The sequence below is a fragment of the Delphinapterus leucas genome, chromosome 19, assembly GCF_059928025.1.
Source record: "Delphinapterus leucas isolate spDelLeu-1000000601 "Yukka" chromosome 19, BTC_Dleu_Yukka2, whole genome shotgun sequence".
In the NCBI taxonomy this organism is placed as follows: Eukaryota; Metazoa; Chordata; class Mammalia; order Artiodactyla; family Monodontidae; genus Delphinapterus; species Delphinapterus leucas.
The window spans coordinates 50,524,721-50,535,026 of NC_143147.1; the positions used below are offsets into that span (position 1 = coordinate 50,524,721).

At 50.9% G+C, this 10,306-nt stretch overlaps 1 long non-coding RNA gene across 4 annotated transcripts in view; it reads left to right on the top strand.

The window, feature by feature from the left end:
• The window catches only part of LOC149746759 (uncharacterized), an 18,303-nt gene continuing 7,997 nt past the window's right edge, over positions 1 to 10,306 (top strand). The window contains exons 1-3 of one of the 4 annotated variants that reach the window (XR_016389006.1): positions 1 to 1,187; positions 1,358 to 1,579; positions 1,876 to 7,383. This is a non-coding gene — a long non-coding RNA (uncharacterized LOC149746759). Of the gene's footprint in view, positions 1,588 to 1,875; positions 7,384 to 10,306 lie in introns of all 4 variants that reach the window. The other 3 variants (XR_016389007.1, XR_016389005.1, XR_016389008.1) reach the window with 3 other exon arrangements.

The following is a 10,306-nucleotide window of genomic DNA, read 5'->3' on the forward strand; positions in this document are numbered from 1 at the left end:
CTGGGTGAGGGCGGGCCTGGCATTTTCCATTCCCCTTGGCTTTCATCACCCAGGGGACAGTGCCAACTCCCAGTCAGATCCCTCCTCTCCTCCGCCCCATCATGTCTGTCATATTTTACTGGAAACTCATTGTTCGGAGTGTTTCGGGTTTCTTGTCCCACCAGGTGTGAGTCACAGGAGGAGGTATGGGCCTACAGGCTACACTTTCCCTTTGGGCCCTGGGAGCACAGCCCTCTGCATGCTGGGCTCGGCCAGGTGGTGGGAGAGGGTCTCTGCACCATAAACCTAGTGACTTGTTAGTCCCCATTAACTAGGTGGGTCTCTGACATCCACCTAGAGGAAGCCCAGCACTCCGTGTTCCAGGAGGAACACCAGCATGGCAAGGTCACACGGGGCACAGAGACACCCCCTCAGCATTACCATCCATAAAAGAAACAAGGTTTTGGGGCCCTCCCAACTCTGACCTGCTGGACTGTACCATGGGGCCTGTCACATCCCCGATGCCCAGCCAGTAGTCAGGTGGCTCAGGCTTCTCTCCCGACACCCCCAGTAAAGGGAAATCCAGGCAGCTCTCCCCAGCCCTAGGCACAGACCCTAAGATCCTCCACACATCTGTGGATGGGCCCATGGCATTGGCTGCTCAGTCTGGCCAAGGGCAGGTGGTGTCACAGGAGACACTGGGAAAGAGCATGGAGTCAGACTGAGTCCTGACTCTGCTCTTTACTCCTGTGTGACCCAGGCCCTGACCCTCCTTGGAGTCTCAGTTTGCTCATCTGTAAAGTGGGAGTACTGCAGAGTCAGCACTGAGAATTCAACGTGGCAATGGATGTGAAAGGGTTTTGTAAGCTGAGCGTGGCACAAAGTCTGGGTAGTACTGTTGTAGCCCAGTCTGGGCCCCAGAGGGGGGTGAAGCAACACTACTGGAACAGGACTGGAGGGGGCCTTTTTGCTTCCAGCCCCAGGTGTTTTCTCAGGCCCCCAGGGCAGCCCCTCGTGGGAGGGTCTGGCTCAGGCACACTTGTTTGAGCCCCTTGTGGAGCCGACTCAAAGGATGTTTGGGGTTTGTTTGTTTGTTTTCGGTGACGGGAGGAGTGCAGGCACCTGAAAGTGAACTCAAGGGTCCCGGACTCCTGAGGCCGCGAGGGTCAGGGGACACGTCCAGGGGTCCATCAAGTTCTGCCTCGGAGGTTTGTATATGGGGACCTCAGCTATGCCAGGTCTCCCAGACAACCTCCAAAGGCACCCCCTTCGGCCTCACCCCACCCTCCTGCCGCCCCTCAGCCCCACGGACCCCGGCAGGCATGTTGGGAGGAATGTGGTCGTGTCTGGGGCTGCCTGACGCGTCCCATCTCCCCAGACAGGTCCTAACAGCTCCTGCTGGAGGTTCCAACACTCCTCCTAGGATCAATGGCTCCCTGAAGGGAAGCGGTGCCTCCCTCTCCCCCCACCCTAACCCAAAGCAGAGGTCAGGGAGCTGCCCTCCCCCGCCCCCTGCCACTGGGGCTCAGAAGACAATGCTGAGACAGACACTCGAGGCTGTGGGCTCCACAAAACTGCCATGCTGAGGACGCTCAAGTGTGTGAGTATGTGAGTAAGCGAGTGACCACGCCTGACAGAGACCCGTAATCTCCTTCCAGAGGAGATTCCCGCAGCCCCGGCCCAGCCCTACATCTTCCTCAGTGAGAGGCAGCAGGGATTTGGGCTGAAGGAGGAAGCCTTTGTTAGGAGATGTTGCAGTCAGCTGTGGGGTGGAGCACGGGTGGGGTGCTCTCCAGAGAAGAATGCAGCATCCAGAGGGAGCCGGGGGGACACCAGTGGGTGCAGAGCCCAACATCCACTTCCTCTGTGCCACCTACCACCCTCTCTCCACCACAGGGAACCACGGATAGAATCCCTGGAGCACGGGACACAGGAAAAGCTCTTCTTCCCTCTCACTTGATTCAGTGGAACCCAAAAGAGCCTCCCTCCTTGCCCCTCTCCAAGGGGAATCCAAAAGACAAACAGGGTAGGGAACCCATGACATATAAATTCACACACACCATCTAGGAAGAGACCTTTGCCCCCTCCCTACCTCCATGGACCCTGGAATCCCAGCATGGGAATCAAGTCTGATCTCCTCCCTCACCCAGGACTAGACCCTGACTCAGATCCTAAGGCCAGTCCCCTTCCCCCTGCACACAGGGATCTAGATGCAAGTAGTCCAGCCCGGGGTTCCTGACATTTTGAAGAGAGGCAGCTTTCGCGGGGGCAGCTGTGGTTAATGTGATGGAAGGTTGTCTGTTGGAGCTGGAGTACCCACCCCACCCCCCACCTCTGGAGTCCCAGGCAGACTTTGTGTGGCATGTCAGGAGCCTGGGGCAGTGCGTCTTGTGGTTGGTGAGTCTCCCAGCACCAGCCTGTGGTAGGGCGGACCAGTGCCAATCCAAACTGGTGAAGGGGCAGGGCGAGGCAGCCCCCACAGAGCTCACACTGTGTGCTGAGAACCACACAGGGGATGGGATCCTAAGGAAGGAGGGGACCTAGGGACAGCCCAGTCTGAGGAGGGAGGCACAGGCCCTACTCTCAGAGCCCGGTCTAATGGAGGAGACTGTCTCTTTGGAAGCCCGCAGCCTGAAAGGAAAGAGAGGCTACACATCAGAATTACTGAAGATATGAACAAACATAAGGAAAGTGCAATTCGTGTGTATTCATTTCCTGGGGCTGCAGAAGTAAATTGTCACAAACCTGGTGGTTAAAAACAACCGAAAATCTTCTCTCACCGTCCTGGAGGCGTGAAGTCTAAAATTAAGGTGCCACACTCCCTATGGATGTGCTGGGAGAGAATCCTTCCTTGCCTCTGCCAACTTCTGGCGGCTCCATGCATTCCTTGGTTTGTGGCAACAAAACTCCAATCTCTGCCTCTGTCTTCACGTGGACAGCACGTGTGTCTCTGTGTCTCCATGTGTCCTTTTCTATCTAAGGACACTCATTGGATTTAGCGCCCACCCTAATCCAGTATGATCTTCTCTCAATTCTTACATCTGCAAAGCCCCTATTTCCAAATCCGTTCACATTCTGAGGTTCCAGGTGCACATGAATTTGAGCGGGACACTATTCAACCCACTACACCATGTAACAGACCCGGAACCATCCGTGTTGCAGAGGCAGTGGTGAAAATTTGTTGGAGGGATGGTTGTGATGAGATGTTGGCAGGGCCAGTCTAGAAGGCTTCTGGGAGCAGCTCTAACTCAACACGTAAGGGTGCCAGGGAGGGAGCAGCAGGGAAGCACAGAATTCTCAGGTCTCTGATCCACACTCCCCATCACCCAGTTTCTCTGACTCCTTCGCACATAGACAACGGCTCGGGGAGAGGGCTCTTTTTTTTTAACTTTTTATTTTGAAATAATTTTAAACTTTCAGAAAAAGTTGCAAAATTTGTACAGAGTCTGTGTGTACCCTTCACCCAGCTTCCCCTAATATGAACAGATCACATAAACATTATACAACGATCAAAACCAACACATTAACATTGACCCAATACTGTTAATTAACGACAGACTTGAATTTCACCAGCTTTTCCACCAATGATCCTTTTTTGTTGCAGGATCCAATCCAGGATTCCACTCACTTGTTGTCATGTCTCCTGCAGTCTGTGACAGTCCCTCGTCGTCGTTCCTTGTCTTTTAAGACCTTGACACTTTTGAAGCGTACTGGTCGGTTATTTTGAAAATACCCCTCGGTTTGGGTTTTTCTGATATTTTCTCAACATCAGATTGAGGTGATGCATTTTGGCAAGAAAAACACAGAAGTGTCATTGTGGTCTTCTCAGTGCATCATCTCAGGCATCCGTGTGTTGATGTGTCTTAGGGTTGGTGACATTAACCTTGTTCATTGGCTAAGGTGGGGTTTACTAGGTTTCTCCACTGTGATATTATTTTTCTTGCTGAAACTAATAAATACTTTGAGGAAGATACTTTGAGACTATGCAACTTATCCTGTTTCTCTTTAAACTTGCACCCACTGGTTTTTGCATCCATCAGTGGAGGGAAGGAGCTCGTGATGCCCACTGGCTCTAGAGCCTCATTTATCCATACTTGAGGGACTGTGGCTTTTAGGAGAGATTGGGGGAGTGGTCCAGGCCCAAGAAAGAACTCTTTCTTCCTCTCTTGTCCAGCCCCAAAGCCAGTCTGGGCCCCCTCAAACCATCTCTGTGCCCTAAGGTATTCCCAGGCCTCTTCCCTTAAGAGATACCAAGTGTTTCTCTAACCACTGATGTCTAGAGTCTTTTCTTAGCTCCCCACCAGCCATGGGGGAAAGGAAGGGAGAGTCAAGGTCCTCCCCATGTCACAGGTAGGAAGTCTGAGGTCCAGAAAGGTTCACAGTCAAGTAACCAGTTGGAGCCCTCCTTGCGATTCTCAGACCACCTTTCCCTCCAGGGTCTGCCCAGGGCTGGGCTTCTCATCTCCTCCTGACAGAGTTCTGTGTCCCCTGCCCTTCCTTCCTCATCTCTCCACACTCTCCCCTGCCCAGGCCCCTTCACTTTGTCCATCCCTCTCCCCAGGTCCCAGCCACCTCTGTACAGCAAGGGTTAAGTCTCCTAGAGCTGAGGGCTGTCACTTCTAAGAATGACAGTCTGGGACCTGAACTGACCTGGACCTGAGTGTCTGTCGCCAGAAATGCAGGGCTAGCATGGGGGCCAGGAGCAGGCTGGCAGGTAGGATTGCAGGCCCAGGAGGCAATCAGGAGCCTGGAACACCTGGGTGCCCTGTCCCCTAGAAAGCTCTACCACCCGCTGGTTTCCCAGGTCAGACTGCCCGTCTGGGCCAAGCATCCTGTGAGAACCTGCGCTGACCCAACAGATAGGCTGATTCAAGTGTTTCCGTGTCCATGGGCCCGTCTGAGCCTGCCAGCTGCTAGAGCTGATAGAACAGAGACTGACCATCCCACGTTTTAGATGCAGAAGTTTCAGAGGTTGAGGAAATTCTCAAGTGTCCACAGCAAGGAAGCTTCTCAGCCAGGATTCAATCCCAGCTTGCCTGGGCTGTAAGCCTCACTTTTCAAAGACAGGTCCCCTCCTGCCAGAGGGTCCCCAAAAGTCTGAGCCAGAAAGGGCTTCAGGGGTCATCTAGACAAGTCTCTTAACTTTACAGATGGGGAAACTGAGGTCCAGAGAGGGGAAAGGTCATGTTCAAAGTCACACAACAGAACCTACTTTGAAAGTGCCAAGTGTTTAACGATTGTTAGCCAGCAATCTGAGCTAGGCAGGGTGAGAATGTATAGGGTGAAAAGAGCTGTGCCTGAACCCCAGAATCACGTTCGGGTTGTTAAGAACATTAACAGTTAGGTAACAAAAGGCCAGCAACAGATGGATTCACTAACCCTCTATTAGCTCCCTGTTCAAGAAAAATAAGACTTAAGTTCTCCAGCCAATAACCCGTGATGCCCAGTGCAAACTGAGCTCCACCCCAGCAGCCCAGTTCTCTCACTAACCCCTACATCCCCACTCATCTCCCAGCCTCTGCCTGAATTTCCTCTTCTGTCTTCTCTTTCTGCCCAACTCTCACACTCTTTGAGGCCAAGCCTCAGTTCAACAGACAGATTTAAGATATGATTTCTGTAGACTGTGTGGCATAAAGTAGATGCTCAGTGAAAGACAGACAGAAGAGAAAGAGAGAGGGGCAAGGAAGGGAGGAAGGGAGGAAAGGGAAGATGGTAAGGAAATGTGGAAGGATGGATGGATGGATGGATGGATGGATGGACGGATGGATGGATTGGCAGGTGAGTGGGCAGATGGATGGATGGATGGAAGGATAATGGATGGATAAATAGAAAAATGGAAGGTGGATGGATGATGGTTGGGTTGATGGGTGGGCTGGGGGGTGAAGGATGGATGGAACACAGAGAAAGGGAAGTCATCCCCCCCATCCCAAGGTGGGCAAGCATCCTAGAGGAGTTCTTAACTTAGCTGAACCTTGATGATGAATAGATGCTAAGCAAGCTAAGGAAGTGAGGAAGGACATCCCATTTGCTCAGGGAAGCACCTGAGCAAAGACACATAGGCGTGAGACATGGGTCTGTTGGAGAATGCAAGCACTTAAGCATTGCTGGAGCACACTGCTGAAGGCTGGATCTGCCTGATGGAACTGAGAGCAGAGGCTGGGGGACAAAGGCCGTGCTAAGGAGCTCAGACTTTATCCTGACAACTCTGGGGGCACTGAAGGGTCCTAAGAAGGGCAATGACACTGTCAGGTGTGTTTACAAGGGCTACTCTGGCGTCCGTGTGGAACACACTTTGGGAGAGGGGGGAGCAAAGGGAAAAGGGGGAAGGAAGATGCCGCTTGCCCTTATCCAGATAAGGGACGGGTTTGGCGGACTTCTCTCCCAGGGAGTCCCACCCCCTCACCTCAGATCACCTGGATTTCCCCTTTTTCAGCGCTCCCAGTACTTCTATGATCTGTGCAGCCCCCATTATAGTTTACTACAGTGCCTTCGGGGGCCAGCCACAAAGTGTCTCTCTCATGTAGTAGGTGTTCAGTGTGTTAATTTACTGTAATTACTCTGGTCTGACAGGGGAGACACAGCCCTTATGCTTGGGGACATCCAGTCTAAAGCGAGAGGGCAAATGAGCCTAGAGCCTTCTCTGCTCCGTAGGCTGAGGGGAGCCCAGAACTGAGGAGCCGCCGGGGAGCTGGGTAGCACATGGAAGCCTTCTTGGAAAGGTTTGACTCAGGTTTGAAAGAAGGAAGATCCCTGCATGGGTGAAGTGGGAGGCAGCATTCCCAGACAGGGGCGTGGCTGTGAGAACACCAGCGCCAGCAACTTCAGCATCCGGGAATCACAAGAGCTGTGTCAGGAGCCTTGAGCAACAGGCCCTGGGAGAGGGTACGGGAGACCCCGCAAGAATGGCAAGGCTTTCCAGCCTGAAGGGTAGAAAGAAAGGAGCAGTTTCCACCAGTCAGAGGTGGGGGACCAGGTTCAAGGCCGTGCAGCTCACCCCTCCCCCCAGGCTGAGACACGGAGGAGTCACACTTGGGGTTCTAGCCTGGGCTCCCCCACTGACCAGCTGTGTGATTTTGGACAAGTCACTGCAGCCCTCTGAGCCTGTTTCCTATCAAATGGGCAAAATAATAGTTCCTCCCTCGCAGGATTATTGAGAGGAGTAGACAATTCATGGCTAGTAGCCAGCATGGTGCTTGGCACAGAAGAAATTTTTAGCTAAAAACTTACTTTAAATGAAGCCCTAGAGGTCAAGGGCGGGCAGGGGGTGAGCACAAATGGAAAACAGGTATCGCAATTCAAGCAAAGAACAAAGGGGAGTCCAGGAGAGCGCTGGGGCGTCAGAGCGACAGGAGGAGGGAGGCCTCCAGAGAGCTGCTGAGGTCGGCAGGCCACAGTGATGAGCTGGTGAGTCGGCGAGGGCCTGGCCAGGGCGGAGTCTCTGGGAACTGGTAGATGCGGAAGCCCTGCCAGGGAAGAGTCAGCAGGACGGCTTGGGTGTGAGGGGAAAAGGCAGGGATCCACATTCTGAGGTTGGAGGTCCAGCACCGTCCCCCCGCACCACCACCCCCCGGGGAGTGAGGGAGGTGGGGAAGCAGCAGCTCAGGGATTCCAGTGAGGCCCCGAGACCAGGGAAGTCCCACCAGTCACTCTGCATTACCTGGTTCTCCAAGCAGCCCTGGCTGTCGATGGAACGGGGGCAACATCTGTCCTCAGACACATACACATACCCATTTCTATGTCACTCACTTCCAAAAGAGGGGACTGGGCAGCTTATGAGAAAAGACACATGTACAGCACAGCAAAAGAAACCATAAACAAAACAAAAAGACACAGGCTGGGAGAAAACATTTGCAAACGATGCAGCTGACAAGGAGTTAATTTCCCAAATATACAGATAGTTCATACAGCTCAATATCAAAAACCAAACAACCCCATCAAAAAACGGGCATCATCAAAAAGGCTCAAATAATTAATGCTAGAGAGGGTGTGGAAGGGAACCCTCCTACAATATTGGTGGGAATGAAAATTGATGCAGCCACTATGGAAAACAGTATGGAGGTTCCTTAAAAAACTAAAAATAGAGTTACCCATATGATCCAGCAATCCCACTCCTGGGCATATGTCTGGAAAAAATGAAAACTCTATTTTGAAAGGATACATGCACCCCAATGTTCATAGCAGCAGTATTTATAATAGCCAAGGCATGATAGCAACCTAAGTGTCCATCAGCAGATGAATGGATAAAGAAGATGTGGTATACATACAGTTGAATATTACTCAGCCATAAAAAGAATGAAGTAATGCCATTTGCAGCAACATAGATGGACCTAGAGATTATCATACTAAGTGAAGTAAGTCAGGCAGAGAAAGACAAATATTATATGATATCATTTATATGTGGGAATCTAAAATGTGATACAAATGAACTTATGTACAAAATAGAAACAGACTCACAAACATAGAAAACAAACTTATGGTTACCAAAGGGAAAAGAGGAAGGGGAGGGATAAATTAGGAGTATGAGATTAACAGATATACACTACTATATATAAAATAGATAAGCAACAAGGATTTACTGTACAGCACAGGGAACTATATTCAATATCTTGTAATATCCTATAATGGAAAAGAAGCTGAAAAAGAGTATATGTGTATATATATATATATATATATACATGTATAACTGAATCAACTTTGCTGTATACCTAAATATTGTAAATCAACTATAGTTCAATTTTAAAAAAGAAAAAAATTTATAACATAAAACTTACCTCATGTATAATAAAACTAAAAGTATCCATTAAAGTAAAATAAATCAAGAATTAGATAATAGAGTATATTGATGAACATGTTTGGTTGCAAAAGACAGAAACCCAAATTGAATTAGTTTCAAAAAGAGGCAATTCATTGATTCATCATTCTCTCTCTCTCTCTGTAATGTGCGCACGTGCGCGCGCACACACACACACACACACACACACACACACACAAAAGGCTGGAACCATGGCTGAAGGCAGTCCTAAACTCATCCTTCAGCCTCTTGGCTAGAGAGGATCAACTCGAATTTGAAAAAAACCCAGGAAAGGCCACCTGCATGGCCTGATGTGGCCAGTAGCCAGAATCCTATATGACCAACCCAGCAGGCATACTTGCCCCACAGCCCCAAGGCCCAACCAGGGAGTAAAGGTCTAGTATCAGAAAAAGTGAGGGGCACAGATTTGGCCCCAACCTCTATGATCTAAGCAGCCACCCCAATTTGTGTCTCCTGCAAAAGGGAGGTGGGGGCTTCCCTGGTAACGCTGTGGTTGAGAGTCCGCCTGCCGATGCGGGGGACGCGGGTTCGTGCCCCGGTCCAGGAAGATCCCACATGCCACGGAGCGGCTGGGCCCGTGAGCCATGGCCGCTGAGCCTGCGCGTCCGGAGCCTGTGCTCCGCAACGGGAGAGGCCACAGCAGTGAGAGGCCCGCGTACCGCAAAAAAAAAAAAAAAGGGAGGTGGTTGTAACTATAGGGAAGAGGCTGGTAGACCTGACCTCTAGCTCTGGGTTTCCCGGCAGCCAAGACAAAAAAGGAAACATGATGAAATATAAAACTCTCACTAACTAAAAAGGAGGCACATCTGACTGTCAAGAGAGATAAATATCTTCTAAGGTCTGAGGTCTGAGAAGAATCTGTCTTCATAGACTCTGAAAGACACTTAGAGCTTTCATTTCCTGAGCCCTGGGCTAGGCACTACCACCGATATTATCACTTAATCCTAAGCCTCTTGGGGAAGGTTACAGTATCCATGTTATAGACTTAGAGAGGAAAAGGCAAGGAAGCTCCCTGGGCCTCAGTCCCCAAGTGCTGAGCCCCTTCCAGCTGCCACTGAACGCACAACTGTCCCAAAGCTGCCAGGATGCTCCATAAAGCCAACCCCTGGCAGCATCACAGGGTTTACCACCAAGTTCTGGTCACTTCTCCTAGGCACTTACTGGCCAGATTTGTCAGCAGCAGAGACTTGCCTGAGGACCTTCTCTGGCCACAAGAGCCCATTCTGCCAATGTACAGGACAGGCCAGAGTGCTGGGGGGGTTAATGCCACTCCCCCTGCCTGAGACTGATGGAATGGGAGGATAAATACCCCAGCTCCCTCGTCCTTTGGAAAGAACACTGAGGTGGGAGTTCCCTGGTGGGATTAAGCTCCATTTGTCCACAGTGTTCACTTGCTTGATAACACAGCCCTTATTAGCTTCCTTTCCCTCCCTGTCTCACTTCCCACTTCCTAATGGTGTTTCATGAGACATCACCCAAAACACTTCTTGCACTTGAAATTTTTGTCTAAGGATC